Below are 23,351 nucleotides of genomic sequence, written 5' to 3' on the forward strand. Positions count from 1 at the left end.
ACCAAAGAAACTGGCTGTCTGACCCTGGGAACAAGTAAATGTTTTGAAATTCTAAGTGGTGAGCTTTAGGCAATTACTGGTAAGAAAGCTGCTAGGGAACTAGGCCTGGTGACAAGAAATGTTAAGGTTGACCAAGTCACCAATACTTCATGTCCAAATATACTTGAAGAATACAGCGAAGTAACTGACAGTTTCAGTTTCATTAACCACTTACAATTTCAAAACATATAGACCAAGAAATTTGGATACCGCTGGAAAACAGGCGCCGGATTCGGGATGCGAAATATGCTCACGCCTGTTCAAAAAGCTCAGGAAGCACGTCAAATTCATGCTGCCTGGTAATTGCCATGATTGTAGTGCACAGCCTAGTGAGGAAAGCGCTGCTGACAGGCTGTACGCGCAGCAGGGGCCGTAGTTCATGTTGCTGGAGTGAGTAGCTCTTAAAGCTGTGCTGCCTTCTGCAGATAAAAATTAAAATTCCTTCAGCATTAGGCAGCCTGCACCTATTAAAAACTTCTGCTGATCAAAAATGCGGAAATTGCTTCAGCACAAGCACGAATGGCTCAACAGGCCAGGGAAAGCACACCCAGGGTCTCGGATGCAGCACTCGAGCTTTGAGCAGAGGGTCAACACTGGAAGAGAGTTCCTCTACCCACAGGGGGCCAGGAGTCCCTCCAGAAAGAACTGACGGACAGGTAAAGACCCTCTGGTCCATCGAGCCTGTCCCACACAACTGCGATACCTTGTGTATCCACCCCACCTGAAACTATGTGATCTCCTGAGTAAGGCAAAAAAAAAACATAAAAAACCCAGGCCAATATGGGGGGAAAAATCTGGGAAATTCCTCTCCGACCCATCTAGGTGATCGAAACTAGTCCAGGAGATCACTCTGGCCCTGAATTCCCTGCAGCACCTACCTTCTGTAAGAGCTGATCTCCGCCCCAGCCAGAAACAGATCTCAAGGACGTAAACAAGGCAATCATGAGGGAAGACTACCCACTGCCAACAGTTGAGGACGCTACACTAAACCTGCCAATGCGTGAGCCTTCTCTGTGCTTGATGCCAGGTGATGATATTGGTAAACAATCCTTGATGAGGAAAGCAGTAATCTGACGTTTAATACCCTATTTGTATGATGAAGATTTACATGTATGCTATTTGGAATCACATCAGAAAGTATCCGAGAGAAAAGTCCATGAGGCACCAGCCGGACTTGAGGGAGTGGAGATGAGCGTCAATGATATTTTGATATTCAAAGCTACACAAGATTCACTCAACAAAAACCTCAGAGAAGTACTTCAGGGATGCTGGGATAAAAATCTGAGGCTGAGGAAGTACAAGATACAAGTTGCAGTCCCAAAGGTAACAATTACTGCAAATGATCTTGAACCAGATCCTAAGGTTGAAGTTGTCCAAAATATAAAGCCCCCAAAGACAATGGCAGGACTTGAGACGATCATGGGCGTATTGAAATAGCTTATGAAACTTTCATGCTGTGTCTGTAGTTGTTTACAATTCGTGTTCAATGAGTTACAAGTTTAACAGGAGAATGCTAAATCAGGATACCTGTAAGAAATGCAGCAGATGAGATGAGATCACTATTCAAACTTAAGTGAAAGAGGAAGATGCAGTGGATCTACAGTACCTGCAAGAATCTGTATTCGCTATAATTCATTTCCTTTACCGCTTTCTGTGATCAATTAGCTTTCCTTGTAAATAAAGTTAGACACTCCCTGTTGGGATGCTATCTGCAATCAGCCTGTCTCTGTAGATTACAGAAATCAGAAAACCGTACTCATTTTTATTGCCCAAAAGTTGCTAATTCTTATTAGTGGCATGATCAGCAGTCTTAATGATATTTATTGGTGCACAAAGCATGTGGCATATTTTAATTCTCCCTCATTTGGAGTAGCATTGGAATGTGTCATTGGGCCATTCTGATGGAGTTACATTAAAACCTCCTCATGTGGAAGCACTGGTATCAACTTTGGAGTTATGGTTGAATGCTGGTCTCGAGACTCTGCTGTTGAGGCAGACAACTCAAAAATGGTTTGTAATTATTTTCAGAGGAGCTATACATTATACATACAGCTTACTTAAGGACTTTTGAAATGTTTGTTACTGGACTGTCTATCCTAGCGATTCTTGTAGTAGGAATCATTTTTGAATACCTTTTTACAATTCATGGTTTTAAATTAAATAAAGCCTAGTCTAGGCATTTGGAGTGCTCATTCTAAACTGGAAGCTCTGGCAATCGTGGGAAGAGATCAGGTCAATAAAAATCAATTGTTTATTATAATGAATTAGAAGAGGTCCTGTAAGTGTTTTTTTTACACAGCCTATGGGTGTTACAATAAACTCGCGCCCAGCCAGCTACGCCATGACTGGGATTCAAACTTCCAATTTCCCATGTGTCATGTTCCTCAGCTCATCTGCGATGCTATGGGGCGGCAGTGAGTAGAGACCAAATTTATCCCCACACGGATAGAGGGAAAGTGGATAGATAAGTACTCATGCTACTCTTGCACAGCTCCTAATGGGCAGCTGTAGAACAGTATTGATCATGGCCTTGGAGCAGACCCCCAGCCCATTTAAAAACCCAGCATCTGACCACCAAGTAAGTAAAGTTTTAGGGCTGGATTTTCAGTTGCTTACGCCAGCAGTTAGCGCCTTAAGAGAAGTGAATTTCGGGCGCTATGCGTGTAGCGCCCGGGCGCAGCGCAGTTTGCGCCTTGCCCCAAATTAAGTTGGCCGTTAGCGCCGGCGCAAAGTTTAGCGCCCGCCCGGATGCGCGCGCAGAAAATGACGTCACATCCTCGTGCAACGCCTTTTGGCCGCCCCGCTTCCAAACTTCAGTCGGACCGCCCCATTGTGCGGCTGGCGGCCGGAGCGTTTGAAAAAAGGAACGCAACACAACCAGCGCGGGCCCCGGGGGGCGCAAATTAAAGGGGACGTACCCTCCAGTATAAAGCCCAGCCATTTTGCAGCAAACACTCTTGTGCAACGCATTTCTGGACACACAACAAGGAGGATAGCTAACTGGTTTCAAGCAGCAACAGCTCAGGTATTTTTGGACTCAGGCCAGAGCGCTGCAAGTGGCCTTTTGGAAATTTGACTGTTTGCCAGGATTTGATGGGGGTTGCATGGGGTGCCAACGCGGAGCTGCAGCGCCATGTCCGTAGGGCTCGCAGACGCATTGTCAGAGGGGTAGCCCTGGCTAGAGGCAGAGGGGGCTACAGGCGTCGGCCACGTAGGCCTTACCCAGTCAGGCTATACCGCCAGCAGCGCTCCTACCTCAACATGACTGACGCGCGATGTGTTAGAAGGCTCCGATTCCGAAAGGAGGTGGTTGCAGAGATCTGCCACCTGCTTCGCAGAAATCTGCGTCCAAAGCTCAGGTGCAGGACGTCTCTGTCGGTGGAAGTGAAAGTGACAGTGGCATTGAACTTCTATGCCACCGGCTCCTTCCAATCCGCTGCTGGGGACATAGCAAACATCTCCCAGTACGGCGCGCATCGCTGCATCCGCCAGGTGACCAAAGCACTGTTCAGAAGGAGAAGCCAATTCATCTCCTTCCCCATGGCCCTGCAGAGCCAGCATCAGCGCGCATTGGGATTTGCAAGACTCGGGGACTTCCCCTTGGTGCAGGGCGCCATTGACTGTACGCATGTGGCTTTGCGGGCCCCTCTGGAGCATGGCGAGCAGTATCGCAACAGGAATGGCTACCATTCTCTGAATGTGCAGCTGGTGTGTGACCACAAGCAGCGCATCATGGCTGTCAATGCCAGCTTCCCAGGCAGCAGCCACGATGCGTTTATCCTGCGGCAGAGTACTGTGCATGACATGTTCGAGGCACAGCCTCCCCCAAGAGGATGGCTACTCGGGGACAAAGGCTATCCTTTGTGTACCTGGCTCATGACCCCGCTCCGCGCGCCCAGGACCGCTGCTGAAGAGGCCTACAACGAGAGCCATCAAACCACCCGCAACATCATCGAGCAAACTATTGGGGTCCTCAAGCAGCGGTTCCACTGCCTTGATCGCTCCGGAGGAGCTCTCCAGTATTCGCCGGACCGGGTCTCCCAATTTGTGGTAGTTTGCTGCATGCTACACAACCTGGCTATCCGCAGGACTCAGGCACTGCCACCTGACGTTGGAGCAGCACCTCAGGAGGAGGAGCAGGAGGAGCATGAGGAGGAGGAGGAGGAGGAGCAGGAGTACGTTCCCAGGAGGGAGCGACCAGGGCCAAGGGCCGCGCGACGCCACCTTATTACACGGTACTTCTAAGCCCCCTGTCAGGGAATGCCTTGTGGCCATGAGGGAAGATGAATGCAGCCGCTCCGCAAGCCCTTAGCCGGCGAAGCCACCAAACACTAACAAGAACAACCATGGAGACTGTATGAATAAAGATAATTATTTATTACACAAAAATGAAAACCCCTTCCCACATGAATCCCCAAAAACAATCAACGGGCCCCACAAAAAGCCCAACAAACGACTCACTCCCACAAACTGGGGAGGAGTCACTCCACATTTGTACAAACCTGGCCTCAACCTCGGCCTTAACACAAAAAATAAGCCCACGAACCTAACAACCATGGGCAAAAGAAAGATGGCCACCGCCATATAAAACGAAAGCTGGCCACACCCTCTACTGAGTGGCCCGCGAGGGCGAGACCTTGTCCAGCCTTTTGCCTCCCCTGCCCGGCCTGCTGCTCCTTCGCAAGCTCTGCCCAGTGGCTGCTGCGAGGCTGGGGGAAGGCGCCTGAGGCTCAGATGTCCTTCCGCCAGATGCCGCTGGGGGGCGGCCTACACGGCCTTTGGGCCTCGAGGGGCCGGCTGCTGAGTGGCGCACCTGAGCCTGGCCAACATCAGCTCCAGCCGCTTGCCCTTGACGCCCCAGTGGGGGAGTGGCGGCGACGGATGGCGCAATGTGGGCAAGCTGGCGTCTGGGATGCGCTGGCTGGTGCTGTGGCACGCTGGCACTCGGCTGGGCCCGCACTGCAGGATCCGCAACAATCAGCCGAGGGGCGGCTCGCTGGGATGCTCCAGCGCGGCGGCTGCCCTGGCGATGCCTGCCTGAGACAGCGCGCGTGGCAGCAGTGAGTGCCCCTGTTGTCCTGGTGTGCGCCCGCATCACACCCGCCAGAGTCTTGACGGCATCAGTGAGCATGCGGCCACTCGCGGCAGTTGATGCCCCGAACTCGCGCACACTGGTCGCCAGCGACTCGATGGCCTCAGGCATGCGCCCCACCACGCTCATGAGCTCCGTGTGGCGCCGGTCCGAATCCTCGGCCATCTTGTCCAGCTTCCGCGCCTCCTCCGAGGTGAAGGTGTCCGGACTGGAGTCGGGACTCTCCCGCTGGGGAGCAGGGGACCGAACTAGGGGAACCTTGCCACGTTGGTGGCGGCGAGTATCCCGATCAACTGCACTCCCCTCTGATCCTTCCCCCCTTTGGGGGGAAGGCCGCGGCCCATGCGCAGTGCTCCTGGGTGGCTGGACGCCACTGGTCCCAGAAGCTGCAATCCCCTGCGACAGTTGGTCCAGGCACTCGTCCAGTGAGGACGTGTCAATCATTTCGTCCTCTCCTGCGGGACCTGAATGTTCCCCTGATGGTCTGGCTTGCTCTTGCTCCTCCTCCTCCTCCTCCTCCTGCTCGGAGGGGCTGTCACTGGCAGCTTCAGGGTCCTGGTCGTCACCAGCTGAAAGCAGGAATGCACAAGAGCAGCTTCAGAGTGAGGAGACGGCGTCAGCGAGGGAGTTAGGACTGGTGGCATTCAGCGCATTGGTGGGACAGTGGCAAAGGAGGTAGCTCGGATGCGCAAGTGCGACGCGAGAGGGCCAAAAGGCGAGGTCCTTACCATTGCCGGGCAGTGGAGGGTCGGCTACTCCGCACGCTGTGGGCACGATCAGCCGGGCTCCCATGAGCCCACACACGCACTCCTCCAGGCGAGTGAGCTTCTGCAGCTTGGCGCGGCCTCCCCTGGTCCTGGCACGGGCCTGGCGATTATAGGCAACTTTAGCCTGCAAGAGAAAGGACGGGCTGTAAGTACGGAGTGTAGCCCTGATGTAGTGTGCACTGCCTCCCATGGTGGAATAGCTTGGCCAGAGTGTAGCCCTGATGTAGTGTGCACTGCCTCCCATGGTGGAATAGCTTGGCCAGAGTGTAGCCCTGATGTAGTGTGCACTGCCTCCCATGGTGGAATAGCTTGGCCAGAGTGTAGCCCTGATGTACTGTGCACTGCCTCCCATGGTGGAATAGTTTGGCCAGAGTGTAGAGTGCAGAATGGCCAATTGATGCTCATGACTGTCCCAAAGCTGCTGGCTGAGGGCTGGCCATTAGGACTTTCAGCTCCCTTTGCCCATCATGTCAGGTGTACATGCAAGAATGAGGAGGAGACTGGAAAGGGTACTCACCCTGACAATCCTGGTCAGGCCGTTGTATTTTTTACGACATTGTTTGTGGGTCCTGGGGGCATCGCCGGTGAACGTCACCCTGTTGGCGATCTGCTTCCAGGCTCTGGTGTATTCTTGGTGGTTCGGATTCCTCCCAGTCTCTGGGAACAAGATCCTGCGCCTCTTCTCCAGAGCTGTCACCATTATTTCCAGATCACCCTCTGAGAAGCGCAGGGCACGCTCACGGGCCTTCTCTGGCGTTGCCATGACTCCCTGGGGCTGAGCAGCAGTGTTGAGGCCTATTTGCAAAGCTGCAGTGTGCAGGGCGGGGCAGCAGACCAAATCGTCCCTTTCCTCTTTAAGAGCTGGTCAGCGCCACGGGGTCTGCTGTCAATCAAAAAATGACCGCACCCGCGCTGCGCCCCGCCTCGGCGCTATCCCTCTGCACCGCCGGCTTAGCGCCTAAAGATAGTAGTGGAACGCCTCTTTTAGCGCTCCACCAACCTCTTAGGGCGAAGCCACTGAATTTCCGGCAAGGGGGCGCAACTTTGGGGCGGGCGCTAACTTCGGGCGGGCGCTAACGTTAGTGCCCCAAAACTGGCTATACTGAAATTCTAGGCCTTAGTGACTTGAATTATGTTACTTAAGTTCCTTTAACAAAAACTAACTAATCATACACAGTGGAAACAAAGAATAACTGAAGTATCTTGCATTCTGTGAAGTCTATTGTAATTCTATCGCTTCTAGAATAAAAGCTGTTTTGAAACATAAAAATGTGAACATAGAGACACAAAAACTCCAGTTCTTGCTGCTGAATTTGAGTAGGTTGATGTAGTGGCAAAATATGCTGGAGCACTGGCATTCTATGCTGTTGAGCGGTGGGATGTGGGCTTGCAATCACATTTCCCACATGCTAAGCTCCAGATCTTGGTTGTGTCACAGTGGGGAGTTGGGGTGGGGAAAAGATATGTGAGGGAGAGTCACATCTGAGTACTGCTGTGCACTTTCTGGCAGCCAATTTTAGAATAGCAATGACAGAGTCCTGTGAGCTGCTTGTTCTGCTGATGTCTGGTGGCATTAGATACAGAGTGGGCAAGGGGACTAAGAACATAAACATGAAAGAGTTTAGTACTGTGTTCACGCCTGTTCCCTTTAATGATGTTGAAGCTGATAGAATTTCACTCATAAAAATATTTTAGGACAAACAGTGCATTTAGTATTTTGTCAATATATGTTTAAAGTTAAACTACAAATAATGTTTCAATTTAAATATTGTAAAACAGCAAAACTTGTATTTTTGAACTTTATTTTTATTGTGGCTATTTTGGGTAAATGTTTTTTCTTGTTCCCCTTTGTATTTTTATCTCCTTTTCTTTGTCTGCCTATCTGATGCCTCAGCCAAGGGGCCAGTGGGATGCTCCCAGCCTGCTGTCAATACCTCCGTAGGCAGCTGTCAGGAGACTCCAGAAACCACTCAGGTGTGATCCTCCTTCTAGTTTTCCTTCTCCCTATTGAGACGCCACAGCTTCTGCATGAACAGAGCAGGACTGCAATCTGTACTCACATCTGCTCCACGTTAATAACAGTGCCAAAAATTATAGAGTATCTGTAAATGACTGATCGTTGACAACATTACTTTGTAGTAACATCTGTGTAACCATCAGGTTCTGGAGAATGTTGTCTGCATTATCAGTGGCAACTTTTGCAGGCTTTCAGTAATTGGATAGGAATTATATATTGATAATATATTAAAAATCTTATGCCTGCATGCACTTCCTTTCTACAAACACTCATTTCCTGTTGCCACATTTTCATCAGACTTTTGTACTGCAGAGAAACTCCAAGCAGCTCGACTTCTCAGCTTCTGAAATTGTTGTAAATTTTGTACATAACTATAAATAATATAAAATAAAAGTGCTATATCAAAATAAGAACAGAATGTATGACTTTAAAATGGGAATGGAATTGCACCTGCATACTCAGGTAAATTATTCCCCACCCTATAGAATCACAGAAGAATCATAGAAATTTATGGCACAGAAGGAGGCCATTCGGCCCATCGTGTCTGTGCCGGCTGAAAAAGAGCTACCCAGCCTAATCCCACTTTCCAGCTCTTGGTCCGTAGCCTTGAGGTTGCCGCACTTCAAGTGCATATTCAAGTACTTTTTAAATGCGATGAGGGTTTTTCCCTCTACCGCCCTTTCAGGCAGTGAGTTCCAGACCCCCACCACCCTCTGGGTGAAAAAAGTTCTCCTCAACTCCCCTGTAATCCTTCTACCTAATTACTTTAAATCTATGCACCCTGGTTATTGACCTCTCTGCTAAGGGAAATAGGTCCTCCTTATCCACTCTATCTAGGCCCCTCATAATTTTATACACCTCAATTAATTTCCCCTCTGCCTCATCTGTTCCAAAGAAAACAACCCCAGCCTACCCAGTCTTTCCTTACAGCTACAATTCTCCAGTCCTGGCAACATCCTCGTAAATCTCCTCTGTACCCTCTCTAGTGCAATCACATCTTTCCTGTAATGTAGTGACCAGAACTGTACACAGTGCTCTAGCTGTGGCCTAACTAGTGTTTATACAGTTCTTGTATAACTCCCTGCTCTTATATTCTATACCTAAGCTAATAAAGGAAAGTATTCCATATGCCTTCTTAACCACCTTATCTACCTGTCCTGCTACCTTCAGGCATCTGTGGACATGCACTCCAAGGTCCCTCTGTTCCTCTACACTTCTCAGTATCCTACCATTTATTGGTCTGTATTTTGTGACCCTTACGGGTGAGTACGAGGTGCGTACGCGCCCGTAGGGGCTGCGCAAGTTACGGGTTTAGGAATGCGAAGCACATGCGCTAAAACCCGGAACTTGCGATCTGTCAAGAATCCTCTTGACAGATCCTCCGCATACCCGGGAGAGGGGCCTCTGCGGGTGGAGAGTTGCGCTATTTGCCCAACTTCTGCCCGCTGAATGCCCGTGAAATTCTTACGCCTGGTTAAAGCAGGCGTAAGGCCTGCTTTTACCAGCATAAGAGTTTTAAAATATAGAAAAATAAAATGTTATCACTCATTTATACATTAAAAAATCCTGTCCAATAAGCTAAGTTTATTTTTAGCCCTGTTAAAACATATAATTTTGTTTTCAAAAAATTAAATTTTTGTTTAAAACATTTATACCACCTAGAAGGACAAGGGCAGCAGGCGCATGGGAACACCACCACCTCCAAGTTCCCCTCCAAGTCACATACCATCCTGACTTGGAAGTATATCGCCGTTCCTTCATAGTCGCTGGGTCAAAATCCTGGAACTCCCTCCCTAACAGCGTTACGGGAGTACCTTCACCACACGGACTGCAGCGGTTCAAGGCGGCGGCTCACCACCACCTTCTCAAGGGCATTAGGGATGGGCAATATCCTAGATCCCAGATCCCAGGAACGAATAACATTTATTTTTAATTAAATGGCATTTTAATTAATTTTAAATATGTAATTTTTTTTAAATTTCATGTGTTAGTGTATTTTTTAAGTGATCCCCATTCATACTTATGTGGATTCAATAAGAACAGAACTCCCATAAGTATGAATGGGGATTCCCTTCTTTTATTGGTTGGGCTGGCCCACGTGATCCGAGGGGCGCTTGCGAACCACATGTGCCCCTGGGATTCGTGGGCCTCTGCCCACAGGTACCCAGAGAGGCCCAGGATCGCAAGTCTCCGTATCTCCTGGGCCACCATGTAAATGAGTAGATATTTTACAGGTTGGAGGCATCCGCCCGCGGGAAGCCTCCGATCGCAAATGTTGGGCCTATAATATATTCCCTTGCCTTGTTGGCCCTCCCCAAATACATGGCCAGAATTTTCCGTACTTGGGCGGGTCGGGTGCGGGCGGTCACCGTGGTGGGTGGAGACCCCATTCTTCATTCCATCCTGCTCTTGAGATCGACTTTCCGTTAATGGCGCCTATTAAGGCAGCCCTGCCTGTTGCCCGGCCATGTTAAATGGTGCGGGTCTTATTTTCATCCATGATATTTAAAGGAGCCATGGCCACATTGCATTTGAAGGTTCATCTAGGAGAGTGCAGGCACTGTACTGGAGATTTTGAGTGTTGGAAAGAGTGGCAAACAGGACTGCACAGAGGCAGAGAGCTGCACCCAGGTTCTCCGATGACTCCCTCCATATGTTTGTGGAGGGAGTGAGTGAGAGCACGCAGGGCAGTCCTCTTCCCTTCTGATGGGTGGAAGAGACCTCCCTAGCAGACCAAAGGAGCCTGGCTCCAAATAGCAGAGGAGGTGAACAGCAGGGATGTTGTCAGGAGGACCTGGGTGCAGTGCTGCAAACGTTTCAATGATCTCATTAGATCAGGATAGGTGAGTGCAAAGCCACACTCAACTTCATTCCGCTGTGCCTCTCATCACATCCCCATCACTCTCCCTTCCCTACTCCAGCACATCATTACTCACACCAACATACCTTGCACTTCCACCCATCCCCCTCTCTCTATCTACATACTCACATCCCCATCTGACACACCACCCCTCACACTCGCCCTCATCCTAATGCAATTATACCAACTAACAACACACAAGGAGGCCACTTGGCATTGCCACCCCAATCCATCATAGTCACCCTCTTAAGTCACCATCCATTCCTTACACTCATTTCATCACTCTCACTCAAACTTCTCTTCTTTCCCTCCTTGCAGGAAAAGAGAGCCCACAATAAGAGGGAGAGGAAGAGAACCGGAGGTGGCCGTCCATCATTGGCCACCTTAACTGTAACAGAGGAGGTCGTCCTGGAAGTCTCAGGAGTCGCACAGCAGCTGGCGGTGGGAGATGGAGAGAGGGGTACATCTCAGCAACCTGGTGACAGAATTACATCTCATATAGCTACACAGCATACAGCAGTCACTCATATGGGGACTGATGTCAGCAGCCAGTGAATGGTCATCATGTGCACAATGGTAACGATACCATTCTTGCTATGACATTTCTAACTCATCTCTTTATTCTCCCATAGGTCCATCAAGAGCCCTGCCACCCCCCCATCCCCCCACTGTCCAGGAGGAAGAGGAAGACGACTCCTCAGAGGAGCCTCCAGCCTCTAAGGGTGCACCGTCACCAGACATAAGCGCAGCCAGCACCAGCACAGATACGCACATCTGGGTGGGTTCCACGCGAGATAGAGTAGTGTTGTCACCTGGTGTCTCACAAGTCACAAGTGAGCAAGAGAAGATGATGGAAACAGGGACAGCAGTGGAGAGTCTTCGCCGGGGGGTGCAGGATGCTTCTAGTTCTGCTCAGCTGCATGCAGACGCTGAGCCTCGGGAGACATCCACAAAGAGGGCGATCCTGGAGGTGCAGCAAGAAGTGCAGGAGGCTCTGACGGGTTTTGCGACTGCGATATCTGAAAATGTGCAGAAAATGGAGGAGTTCATCTCCAACATGAGCATCAATGTGTCGCAGGCAATGGCAACTGTAGGCTCTTCCATGGAAAGATGGCCACCTGCATGGAGCAGCTAATGTGCCACTCAGATGAGCACATGGTCTCTATGGGGAATAGGTAGTAGATGCTCATAGACCTCCTCTCTAGGAGGGATGTCAATGTAGACTTGTGTCCTCATAGCCCCACTGCTGTGCAGCAAAGTGCTCTCCAGCTCCTTGCTAGCAGGGAAGTGCGGGTGGCCGATGAGAGGGATGATGGTGAGAGGGTCATGGAAGTAGAGGCTCCTCTCAAAGCACTCACAATTCTCCTCCATTGCATCCCCCTCAGTAAGAGCCCCACATGCCTCCTGGGATTGCGATGGCCGAGTCTGCCCCTACATAGTCGCAGGAGGAGCAGACTTTGGCGGGGCCATCACAGCCTCCAAGACCCAGAGGACGTCCAGCACAAGTGTCTATGCAGTCACAGTAGGGAAGTGAGGAGGCTGCCTCTACTTCTGCTGAAGCCACAGGGGTAGCACCTCATAGAAGCACGCATAAGAGAAAGATGAAACACAAGTAGATGCACAAAGGTAAGCACTTGGGTGTTTTAATAACTGTTTGTGTAAAGTTTCCATTACTCTGATGTCACAGGTAAAAATATTTATTTTCCCCACTTTCTGGTTATGGCCAATTTTGACTGCAACTTTGGAAGTGGCTTAGTGAATTGGAGTAAATGGTGAGACATAACGTTACCTCCAGCAATGGTGGTCCATGTGAAAGAAATGGTCTGGTCATTGTAGGGATGCCTTATGGTGTTGCTGTGGGGTGGTGGGAACCTGGCGCAGCATGTGGCAGCCCTATGGGTGTAATGCCTGAAGTTAAGTAAATCTGGCCATGATGAGGTCATCCCTGACCTCCCGGGCAGCAATGGGATCTGGACCACAGGTTCCGACTGCTCCTCCTCGTCTTCCAGCTGATGCTGCTCCTCCTCTGAACAGGCTGTGCGCTCAGTGCTTTGCTCCTCATGCATCGCTAATCCTCACTGTCGCGCTATGTTGTGCAGGGTGCAGCAGACCACGACAATTCTGGAGACCCTGGCTGGTACGTACTGAAGGGCTCCTCCAGATCTGTCAAGGCATCTGAAGCACATTTTCAGCATGCTCTATGATGCATCTGTTGGAAAGGTGCCTTTCATTATATCTCTCCTCTGCCTCAGTACTTGGCCTCCTCAAGGGTGTCAGGAGCCGTGTCTTCAGAGGATAGCCCTTGTCTCCAAGCAGCCAGCCGGAAAGTCTGTTTGGAGGAGCAAAGAGCTGAGGGAAGGTGGACTGGCACAGGATGAAAGAATCATGATAGCTGTCAGGGAACTTGGCACACACATGCATGATGATCTTCCTAGATGAGCTGCACATTGAGGGAACGGAAACTCTTGCGGTTGACAAAGGCTCCTGGGTGATGATGGGGTGCCCTGATGGCCACATGTGTGCAGTCGATGACGCCCTGCACCCGTGGGAAGCCAGCCAGAGTGACAAAGCCGAGTGCCTGCTCAGTAACACTGGCTTCATCAGTGGCTGACTTATCAAAGACGGCATCGGTGACCTGTGTGATGCCTCTGTGGGCGGCCAACTGCGAGATGCCGCAAATGTCTGCTGCAGATCCCTGGAAGGAGCCTGAGGCAAAGAAGTTGAGGGTGGTGGTGACTTTGACAGCCACTGGTAAGGCGTGTCCACCCGCTCCTCTGGGCTGCAGGTCTTGCTCCAGCAATCCACAAATGCCTGCAACAACCTGGCGCGATAGCCTGAGCTTCCTTTGGCACTGCTGCTCAGTTATGTTGAGGAAGCTCATCCTCTGCCTTTATACCCTGTGTTGGGGGTATCGCCTCCGGCACGGTGCAGCCCTGCGCTGATGCCCTCGGTCCTGTGCAGCATCAGGTGGTTGAGGAGAAGGATGGTGATGTTGTTGGTGCTACTAGTGTGCCTGCTGCTGCTGGTGTTGGGGCTCACTGCGGTCCGATTCTGAGGACCAAGGTGAGACAGTATAAACAGCGCCCATGCTGATGTAATAGATGGCAGGTCAAGTAGAGATGACAGAAGCAATCTGTCAATGGTATGATAGGTTAGACCAATGGGGTGACAGTGGATCCCGACTTTGCTGAAAACACTTGCAACCTCTAGAAAGCTAAATCTGTGCTGACAATGCACTCAGCAACAGCATCTGCCTCAGGAAAGTGACCAGGTGTCAGGTGGGAGTATTTATTGTACTTTTCACACAGTGGATCAATAACCACACAACTTCCACCTCAGGTTCACGGATGTGGTTCCCGAGCTGCGTGATTCCTGTGCTCATCCAGGGAAATTTGAAAAGTAGGGTTAAAAAGATGCTTAAGGGTTTGACAAGTACCTCATGATGATCTAAATTACCTCGGCTGCCTCTGCCGTTCAGGTCGCTGCCATGTTGGCAAATGTGCTCGAGGGAAAGGCGCGTGGGGACGGGATGACGGCGTGTTCCCAGCCCGCTCCAAGCTTTTCAAATTTCCCTCCAATCCCGCCCACATGGACGCCAGAAAATTCTGGCCATTATCTCACACTTCACCAGATTGAATTCCATTTGCCTCTTTTCTGCCCACCTGACCAGTCCATTGATATCTTCCTGTAGTCTACAGCTTTCTTTCTCACCATCAAGCACACAGCCAATTTTTGTATCCTGCTGCACCAGGTTTCTGCCTCTTCAACAGGTATTTTCTGCCCTAAGTCACTCCCTCCTTATCTTGCACCTTCACCCCACTCCTCCTTCCAGGTATTTTCCGGCTCCCTCTTGCGGCCCTTTTGGGACATACCTCCCACGCCTCCTCTACCTTCCATCTTCCCCCTGCCTCCCCATCACTCCAGCTTATCTGAGCGGTATTCCCAGGTGTCTTTTCACAGCCTGCCTGCCTCTGCCTATGTAAATTGACTGAAACAGTCATTTACAGCAGAGTCAGTGCTACGACCCGAAGGCAGCAGAACTCTTACTCCACCTTAGTTCTGAACGTGCAGCGGTGCCTTCGGAACCTCAGGCCCAAATACTTGTATTGTTTCTCTGTACTAATAATGATACTTTAAACAAAAGGACAAAAGGCTAATGTTATACCAGGAAATACTGAAGCTTTAAAGTTGTGTTACTCCCAAATTTAAACCTACATGGTTTCACAGTTAAAATGAAAAGGAACATTCATTAATGTAAAATGTTAACAGAAAAATAAGAGAAAAATATGATGGTTTTGTTTAAAATTAAATAATATATAGTTGTCCCTTTTTTTGCTTGTATATCAGTTGATGCTGCCCTGACAATGCACAAACCAATCTCTCCAGGCCGAAGGGGGAATTTTCTCAGATACAGGTGGAAGGAATTATCATTGCTGGATTGCAGGCCTGTCAGTAAAGTGGTGATTTAAATATTTAATTTTCTTGCCGGTGGCTTTCAAGCAATTCCATTGAGTACAGTCAAAGGGAATTCCAGCCCATCGTGAAGGATGAGATAGATAGAGGCTACTTGGCCACATGGAACATAACTTGATCCTGACCTCCTCTGATGAGCACACAACCCACTCGTGGCAGTAATCACTGGAGACTAATCAGGAGTCTATCCCTGGCCAGTTTTCCCCTCCCTAACCTGGGGCCACTGAAGCCAGATGTTGCACCCTGACTGCACCCTGCCTGAGGTCAGCTAACCGTGTCGACTGGAGTTTGAATTTGGGATCTTCCTAATCTGTTAAATGCGTTAATCTGCTTCTTGGTCGGAGCTGAGCCATTGGAGGAGCTTTGGGGAAAGTTTTTGAAAAGTTCCTTGTACAACTAGCTAAATATTGAGCAAACATTTGTCTGGAATCCACTGTTGTTGAGGACCAGACTCTAGCCCAGGAGCCCTGAGCGCTGGTCCTTGAAGCTCAGGCATCTCAAACCTATTTGGATGTATGTTTCTTATTTCCTGTATGAATTTCATGGACCTGGAGGTTTGGAAAAGAGCTTCTTAATGTTGTTGCCTCAGTGGTGAATATATGGTGAATCAGAACATCATGATCTGAAAATATCAGCAACTTTATCTATATAATATATGTAGTTTATAGGAATATTTAAACTCACGTTTGCATCAATTCATGCTCTTGCCTCTCACTACCTCTGAAACCTCCTACAGCACTGCAGCCTGCCCACCCCCAAAGCTCTTTGTTCTCGGATACTGGTCTGTTTTGCAACCCCCCTCCCTTTGTTCCATCATTGGAGGCTATAGTCTTGGTCCTACACTGTGGAATTTCCTCCCTAAATCCTTCTATCTCCAACTCCTTCTTTTAGACCCTCCTTAAAATGTACATCTTTGACCAAGCTTTTGGTCAGCCATGCAAACATCTCCTCCTTTGTCTTGGCATCATTTTTTGTTTTTGCTTACACCTCTATGAAGCACCTTGGAACAGTTTTCTACATAAAAGGTATATAAATGCAAGTAGTTGTTATGGTGGTGATAGTAATAGTAGTAGAATGTGGCTCCATGATGCATATCCACAAAGGCAGAAAGCTCGATGTAGAACAGCAATGGGAAACATTTAAAACGGTGTTCAACAGAGTGCAGGAACAATAAATTCCGCTAAAAGGAAAGAACAAGCTAAACACTAATGAGACTCCATAGATGAATAAAGCCATAAGGGAACAATTGAGGGTAAGGAAAGAGACATACATTAAGTACATAGACAGCAGGGGAGTGCATGATAAGGGAGAATACGAAGAGATTAGGAGAGAAGTCAAAGAAACAATTGGGAACGCAAAGAGGAACTATGAAATTAAATTATCAAGGAACATAAAACAAAATAGTAAAATATTTTACAGGCACATCAATAAAAAAAGGAAGGTTGGCATGCGAATAGGGCCATTAAGGGATAGACAGGATAATACCACAGGTAACGATAGAGAGATGGCAGAAATATTAAATAATTATTTGGTTCAGTATTCGCCAGGGAGATAGACGGATGGACATGGCATTGGATGATGAGATTAGTAATGAGATAAGTGTATTTAAAATAAAAAGAGGGGATATATTAAATAAACTAATCAAACTCAAAGAGGATAAAACCTCTGGAATCTAGGGAAGAGAAAGCAGAGGCATTACTACACATATTTAATAATTCATTAGAAAAAGGTGTAGTGTCAGAGGACTGGCGGATAGCTAACGTAATACCAATATCTTAAGGGGGATAGAACATGTCCAGAGAATTATAGACCAGTCGGCTTAACATCAGTGGTAGGAAAAATAATGGAACCCTTACTAAAGGAGAAAATAGAAGAACATCTAGAAACCAAAAACATAGTAATGAATAGTCAACATAGATTTCAAAAGGAAAAGTCTTGCTTGACCAACCTCATTGAATTTTTTGAAGAGGTAACAGAGAGTAGACAACGGGAATGCAGTAGATGTAATTTATCTAGATTTTCAAATGGCCTTCGATACGGTACCCCATAATAGACTAAGGTACCCATAATAGACAGATGAACAAGGTCAGAGAATGCAGAGTCAGGGGACAAGTAGCAGAATGGATAGATAGCTGGCTGGCTTCAAGACAGAAAGCACAAAGTAGGGGTAAAAGGTAGCTTTTCACAGCGGCAGAAGGTGGTTAGTGGTGTTCCAAAAGGATCAGTGCTGGGACCACTGTTGTTAACAATTTATATTAACGATTTAAGCTTAGGAATCAAAAACACAATTTCTAAATTTGCGGATGACACCAAATTGGGGGGGATAGTCAATACTGAGGAGGACTGCAACAAATTTCAGGAGGACATTAATAAACTTGCAGAATGGGCATATAATTGGCAAATGAAGCTCAACACAGATAAATGTGAGGTATTACATTTTGGTCGGAAGAATAGGGAGGTCACTTATTGCTTGGAGGGTGGGAGTCTAGGTGGGGTAGAGTAACAAACGGATCTTGGAGTACAAATACACAAATCACGAAAAGTTGTGACACAGGTTAGCAAGGCCATTAAAAAATGGCAAACCAAGCACTAGGGTTTATTTCTAGAGGTATTAGAATTGAAAAGTAGGGGATTTATGCTAAACCTGTATCGAACCTTGGTTAGACCACACTTGGAGTACTGTGTACAGTTCTGATCGCCATATAATAGGATATAGAGGCACTGGAGAGGGTGCAGAGAAGATTTACAAGGACGATACCAGAAATGTGAGGGTATACATATCAGGAAAGGATGGACAGGCTGGGTCTCTTTTCTCTTGGGGAAAAAAGGCGGCTGAGGGGTGACCTAATAGAGGTCTTTAAAATTATGAAAGGTTTTGATAGAGTAGATAGAGGGAGAATGTTTCCACTTGTGGGGAAGAGTATAACTAGGGGCCATCAATATAAGATAGTCACCAAGAAATCCAATGGGGAATTCAGAAGAAACTTCTTTACCCAGAGAGTGGTGAGAATGTGGAACTTGCTATCACTGGGAGTGATTGAAGCGAATAGTATAGATGCAGTTAAGGGAAAGCTGGACAAACATATGAGGGAGAAGGGAATAAAGGGTTATGCTGATAGATTTAGAACGAGGAAAGATGGGAGGAGGCTCGAGTGGAGCATAAACACCGACATGGACTGGTTGGGCCGAATGGCCTGTTTCTGTGCCGTATATTTTATGTAATCCTATGTGATATTCCAGCTCAAACCATTTTGAGGGGCACCATCTATTTTTTCTCAAATAATTTTAACTGACTAATGCAATACTTAGAAAGCCTTCCAACTACATCACTATTATTTAAAAAGAAGTAGATAATTGAGAGCAAGTTATAGTGACATACCTTGATTAATGTAACATGCTGATATGAAGAATCATGTGTAATGTGGGTGTATTTTAGCACCACTGGTACATTGGACAATATTGATACTTTCATTCAGAAATCCCTTCAAGTTTGTCTTGATAGGTCGTCTCCTTAAATAAGTGAGCACTGTCACGGGAAATTTCTTTGGGGGGGGTTTCTCCCGATCAGCCACCATAACTTTGGCAGAAATAAAAACAGAAAATGCTGAAAATACACGGCAGGTCAGGCAACATCTGTGGATAGAGAAAGAGAGTTAACGTTCGAGTTTGTGACCTTCCGTCAGAACTGGAAAAGGTTAGAGATGTAACAGGTTTTAAGCAAGTACAGAGGCAGGGAAAGGGTGGAGGGGCGGAAAGAACAAAAGGGAAGGTCTCTGATCGGGTGGAAGGCAGGAGAGATTAAATGACAAAAGGGATGATGGTGCAAGGCAAAAGACGATGGTAATGGGACAAGTAAAGGAACAAAAGATGGGTGTAGAGGAGCTGTAAATGGCAACAGCAGAATCATTACCAACAGCTGCTGGCCAAAAAAATGGGAGCAGAGGTTATGATCTGAAATTGTTGAACTCAATGTCGAGTCCGGAAGGCTGTAAAATGCTTAATAGAAAAATGAGGTGCTGTTCTTCAAGCTTATGTTGAGCTTCAAAGGAACAGTGTAGGAGGCTAAGGACAGAGAGGTCAGAGTGGGAGTTCTGCAGAGAATTAGAATGACATGCGACCGGAAACTCGGGGGCACGCTTGAGGACTGAACGGAGGTGTTCCACAAAGCGGTCACCTATTTTGCGTTTGGTCTCCCCAATGCAGAGGAGATCGCACCGTGAGCAGCGAATACGGTATACTAACTTGAAAGAAGTACAAGTAAATCGCTGCTTCACATGGAAGGAGTGTTTTCTGCCATCTCCAGCATGATCCCACCACCAAACATATCTTCGCCTCCCCTTTCAACATTCCAAAGGGCTCGTTCCCTTCGCGACACCCTGGTCCGCTCCTCTATCACCCCCAACACCCACTCCTCTTTCCATGGCATCTTGCCATGCAAGTGCAGGAGATGCCACACCTGCCTTTTTACCTCCTCCCTTCCTACTGTCCAGGGCCCCAAAATTCAGACTGATCATTGATCTATGAATAAAACCAAAAGTTACCTTCAAAACAAAATATTTTTTGTCCCTTTATTTACATGGCGTTTTTTTTTAAACCAACTGCACCTGAAATATAAAACAAATACAAAGTTGTCAGGTCACAAAACCTTCAGTTATTTTTGTAATGCAGGTACTAGTTTTATTTGATTGCAGTAAACTTTGGTTTAATTTTAGTCTGAGTTTTTGCACTGTATTTACTAAACTTCCTAACAGCAAAGACACCTGGGATATTTAAAGCATTGCACTCCATGGAGTACTTGTGAGATTTATTACATAGCAAGACATGCAGCATGCAACATCTGCATATGTATTAAGCAACTATCAATATGTTACTCAAAAACTGAACTTTGAACTGGAGGTAATTAACAAAGAATAAACTTTTTCATGTATCTAGCACACCATTGCTTTCCAGCACTAATTAGCCTATATCTAACACAATTATAGCTTATGAAAACTGGGCCTAGAAATTCAGTATAGCCACTTTTGGGGCGGTAAAGTCGGGCGGGTGCTAAAGTTAGCGCCCGCCGGAAAGTGGAGGCCACTTCGCCGATATTCAGTAGCTTTGGCCAAGGAGTTTGGGCGAGCGCTGAAACTGGCGTTGCACCCCTATCTTTAGGCGCTAAGCCGGCGGTGCAGACTGATAACGCCGAGGCCGGGCGCAGCGCAGTTGCGGTCATGTTTTGATTGACAGCAGACACCCTGACGCCGGCCAGCTCTTAAAGGGGGAAGGGTCGACTTGGTCTGCTGCCACGCCCTGGATAGTGGAGCCCTCCAGCTAGGCCTGAACACTGCTGCTGGACCCAAATAGCGCCTGAAGCCATGCAGAAGGCCCGTGAACGAGCGCAGCGCTTCTCAGAGCATGCTTTGAGGGTGCTGCTTAGGGGTTTGGAGAAGAAAAGAGATATCTTGTGCCCGGACAGTGGCAAGAAGGCTCCCAAGAGGCTGTACAGGAGAGCCTGGAGGGAAATCGCCCAGAGGGTCACAGCCAACAGCGATGTCCCCAGGACTGGTGACCAATGCCGCAAGAAGTTCATCGACCTCACTCTGTTGGTCAGGGTGAGTACCCTTTCCAGTGTCCTCCTCATCCTTGCATGTGCACCTCACATTATGGGCAAAGGGACCTCAAAGGTCTAATGGCCAGCCCTCCTCCAGCAGCTATGGCACTGGCATGATCATCAGTAGCACGTTCTGCACTTGACACACTGGCCAAGCTATTCGACCATGGGAGGCAGTGCACACAACAACAGGGCACCACACTGGCCAAGCTATTCGACCATGGGAGGCAGTGCATACAGCAACAGGGCACCACACTGTACTTAGAGGCCATCCTTTCTCTTGCAGGCCAAGCTGGCGCAGAATCTGAAGAGCCGGACTGTCACCGGGGGAGGCCGTGTCCAGTTCCAGGAGCTCAGTGACCTGGAGGAGCGCGTGGCTCGACTCATGCGTGCCCGGGTGATTGGCCCCGTTGCTATTGGAGATGCCGACCCTGTGCTGGGCCCCAATGGTAAGGACATGACCGTTTGGGCCTCTCTCGTTCCCCTTGCGCTTCAGATCTACATCCTTTGCCACTGTCCCACCAATGCGCATAATGCCACCACTCATGCCTCCCTCGCTGACGCCCTGTCCTCACTCTAAAGCTACTCTTGCGCCTTCCTGCTTTCAGCTGGTGAGGAGGAGGTCTCTGAAGCTGCGAGTGTCAGTCCCTCGGAAGAGGAGGACGACGAGGACCAAGAGGAAGGCGGCACATCGGGGGAACCCTCATCTGCGCCAGGGGATGGCAATGGAGGGGACACGTCTTGCCTGGAGGAGAGCCAGGGGGAAGTGTTGCAGGGGGGTGTAGCTCCTGTGCCCAGTGGCGTCCAGCCACGCGGGAAGGGTCGGGCAGCACGGCTGCCTTCTCCCCAGAGGGGGGAAGTGTTGCAGGGGAGGGCAGTTGCTGGGCCCAGTGGCGTCCAGCCACGCGGGAAGGGTCGGCCAGCTCGGCAGCCTTCTCCCCAGAGGGAGAGTCCGGCCTCCAGTCCGGAGACGGTCCTCGCCCAGGAGGTGCACCTCCTTGATCAAATGTCCGCGGATTCGGAGCGGCGCCACACCGAGTTCATGGGGGTTGTGGGACAGTTGCCTCAGGCCATTGAGTCCCTGGCTCATAGTGTGGCCGATTTTGGGGACTCACAGGCCAGGGGTGTCGAACAACTCGCGGCAGCACAGGACGCGAGTCGAGAGTTCATGAGTGGTGCCGTGCAGACACTGGCTGGTCTGATGCGGGCACAGACCAGGGCAGTACGGGCACTCACTTCTGCCACACTCGCTGTGTCACGGACGCATCGCCAGGGCACCCGCCGCGCTGCTGCAGCACAGCGGTCTGGCCTTCACCAGATTGCTGCGCTTGCTGCAGTGCCAGCCCGGCCGAGTGCCAGTGTCTCTGGTGACCAGCGAGCGCCTGGCATCAGCCAGCTTGCCCCCATTGCTGCAGCCGCCACTGCCACTCCCCCAGCAAAGCTGCGACGAGCTGCTGGAGAGACTGATGCTGCCCAGCCACAGCTGCAGCAGTCAGCAGCCGGCCCCTCCAGGGCCGGACCTCGTCTAGGCCGACCCCCAAGGGCATCTGCCGTCACGCTTTGTGCCCCTCAGGAGCCTTCCCCCAGCCTTGCAACACCCACAGGGCCCAGGTTGAGGCGGAGCAACAGGTCGGGCAGGGGCCGGAGAAGCCTGCACAAGGACTCGCCCTCTCGGCACACCAAGTAGAGTGTGTTGCCAAATGTTTTTTTATATGGGGGTGTTTGTGTTCTGTATGGGGGGGGGTTTATTTTGGTAAGGCCGAAGATGATGGCAAATGTTTTTTTAGATGGGGGTGTTTGTGTTCTGTATGGGGGGGTTTGTCTTGGTAAGGCCGAGGATGAAGGCCAATTGGATGGACAAGTTTTGTTATTCCTCCCCAGGTTGTGGGAGTGAGGTATGTTTTTGACTGTTTTTTGGGGGTCTTGTCTGTTTTTGTGTTTCATGTGGGAAGGGCCCTGAGTTTGTTAAATAAAGCTTTTTATTTATTCAGCTTGTCCATGTGTCATGTTTCAAGTGGTTGTTGCGTTAACCGGCTGGGGGCTTGCGGAGCGGCTGCATTCAGGTGCGTTCATTGCCACAAGCCATTCCCTGACAGGGGGCCTAGAAGTGTCGTTCAATAAGCCGCCGGCGGACGGCCCTTGGACTTTGTGGCTCCCTCCTGGGCTGGTACTCCTCCTCCTCCTCCTCCTCATGCTCCTCCTGCTCCTCCTCCTGAGGTGGTGGTTCAACGTGAGGTGGCAGTGCCTGAGTCCTGCGGATAGCCAGGTTGTGCAGCATGCAGCAAACGACGACGAACTGGGAGACTCTATCCGGCGAATACTGCAGAGATCCGCCGGAACGATCCAGGCAGCGGAACCGTTGCTTGAGGACGCCAATCGTTTGCTCTATGATGTTCCTTGTGGCTTGATGGCTTTCGTTGTATGCCTCCTCAGCAGGGGTCCTGGGCGCGCGGAGCGGGGTCATGAGCCATGTACACAAAGGGTAGCCCTTGTCCCCAATAAGCCATCCC

The 23,351-nt window shown here is 49.3% G+C and overlaps 1 protein-coding gene across 2 annotated transcripts in view; it reads left to right on the top strand.

Annotated features, from left to right (window-relative positions):
• garem2 (GRB2 associated regulator of MAPK1 subtype 2) overlaps nucleotides 1-23,351 on the top strand; it is a 302,222-nt gene that overhangs the window by 34,243 nt on the left and 244,628 nt on the right. The gene's annotated exons all lie outside the window — the stretch shown is intronic.

This window comes from Somniosus microcephalus, chromosome 9 (assembly GCF_052327205.1).
Source record: "Somniosus microcephalus isolate GS21.2 chromosome 9, FLI_Smic_1.0, whole genome shotgun sequence".
In the NCBI taxonomy this organism is placed as follows: domain Eukaryota; kingdom Metazoa; phylum Chordata; class Chondrichthyes; order Squaliformes; family Somniosidae; genus Somniosus; species Somniosus microcephalus.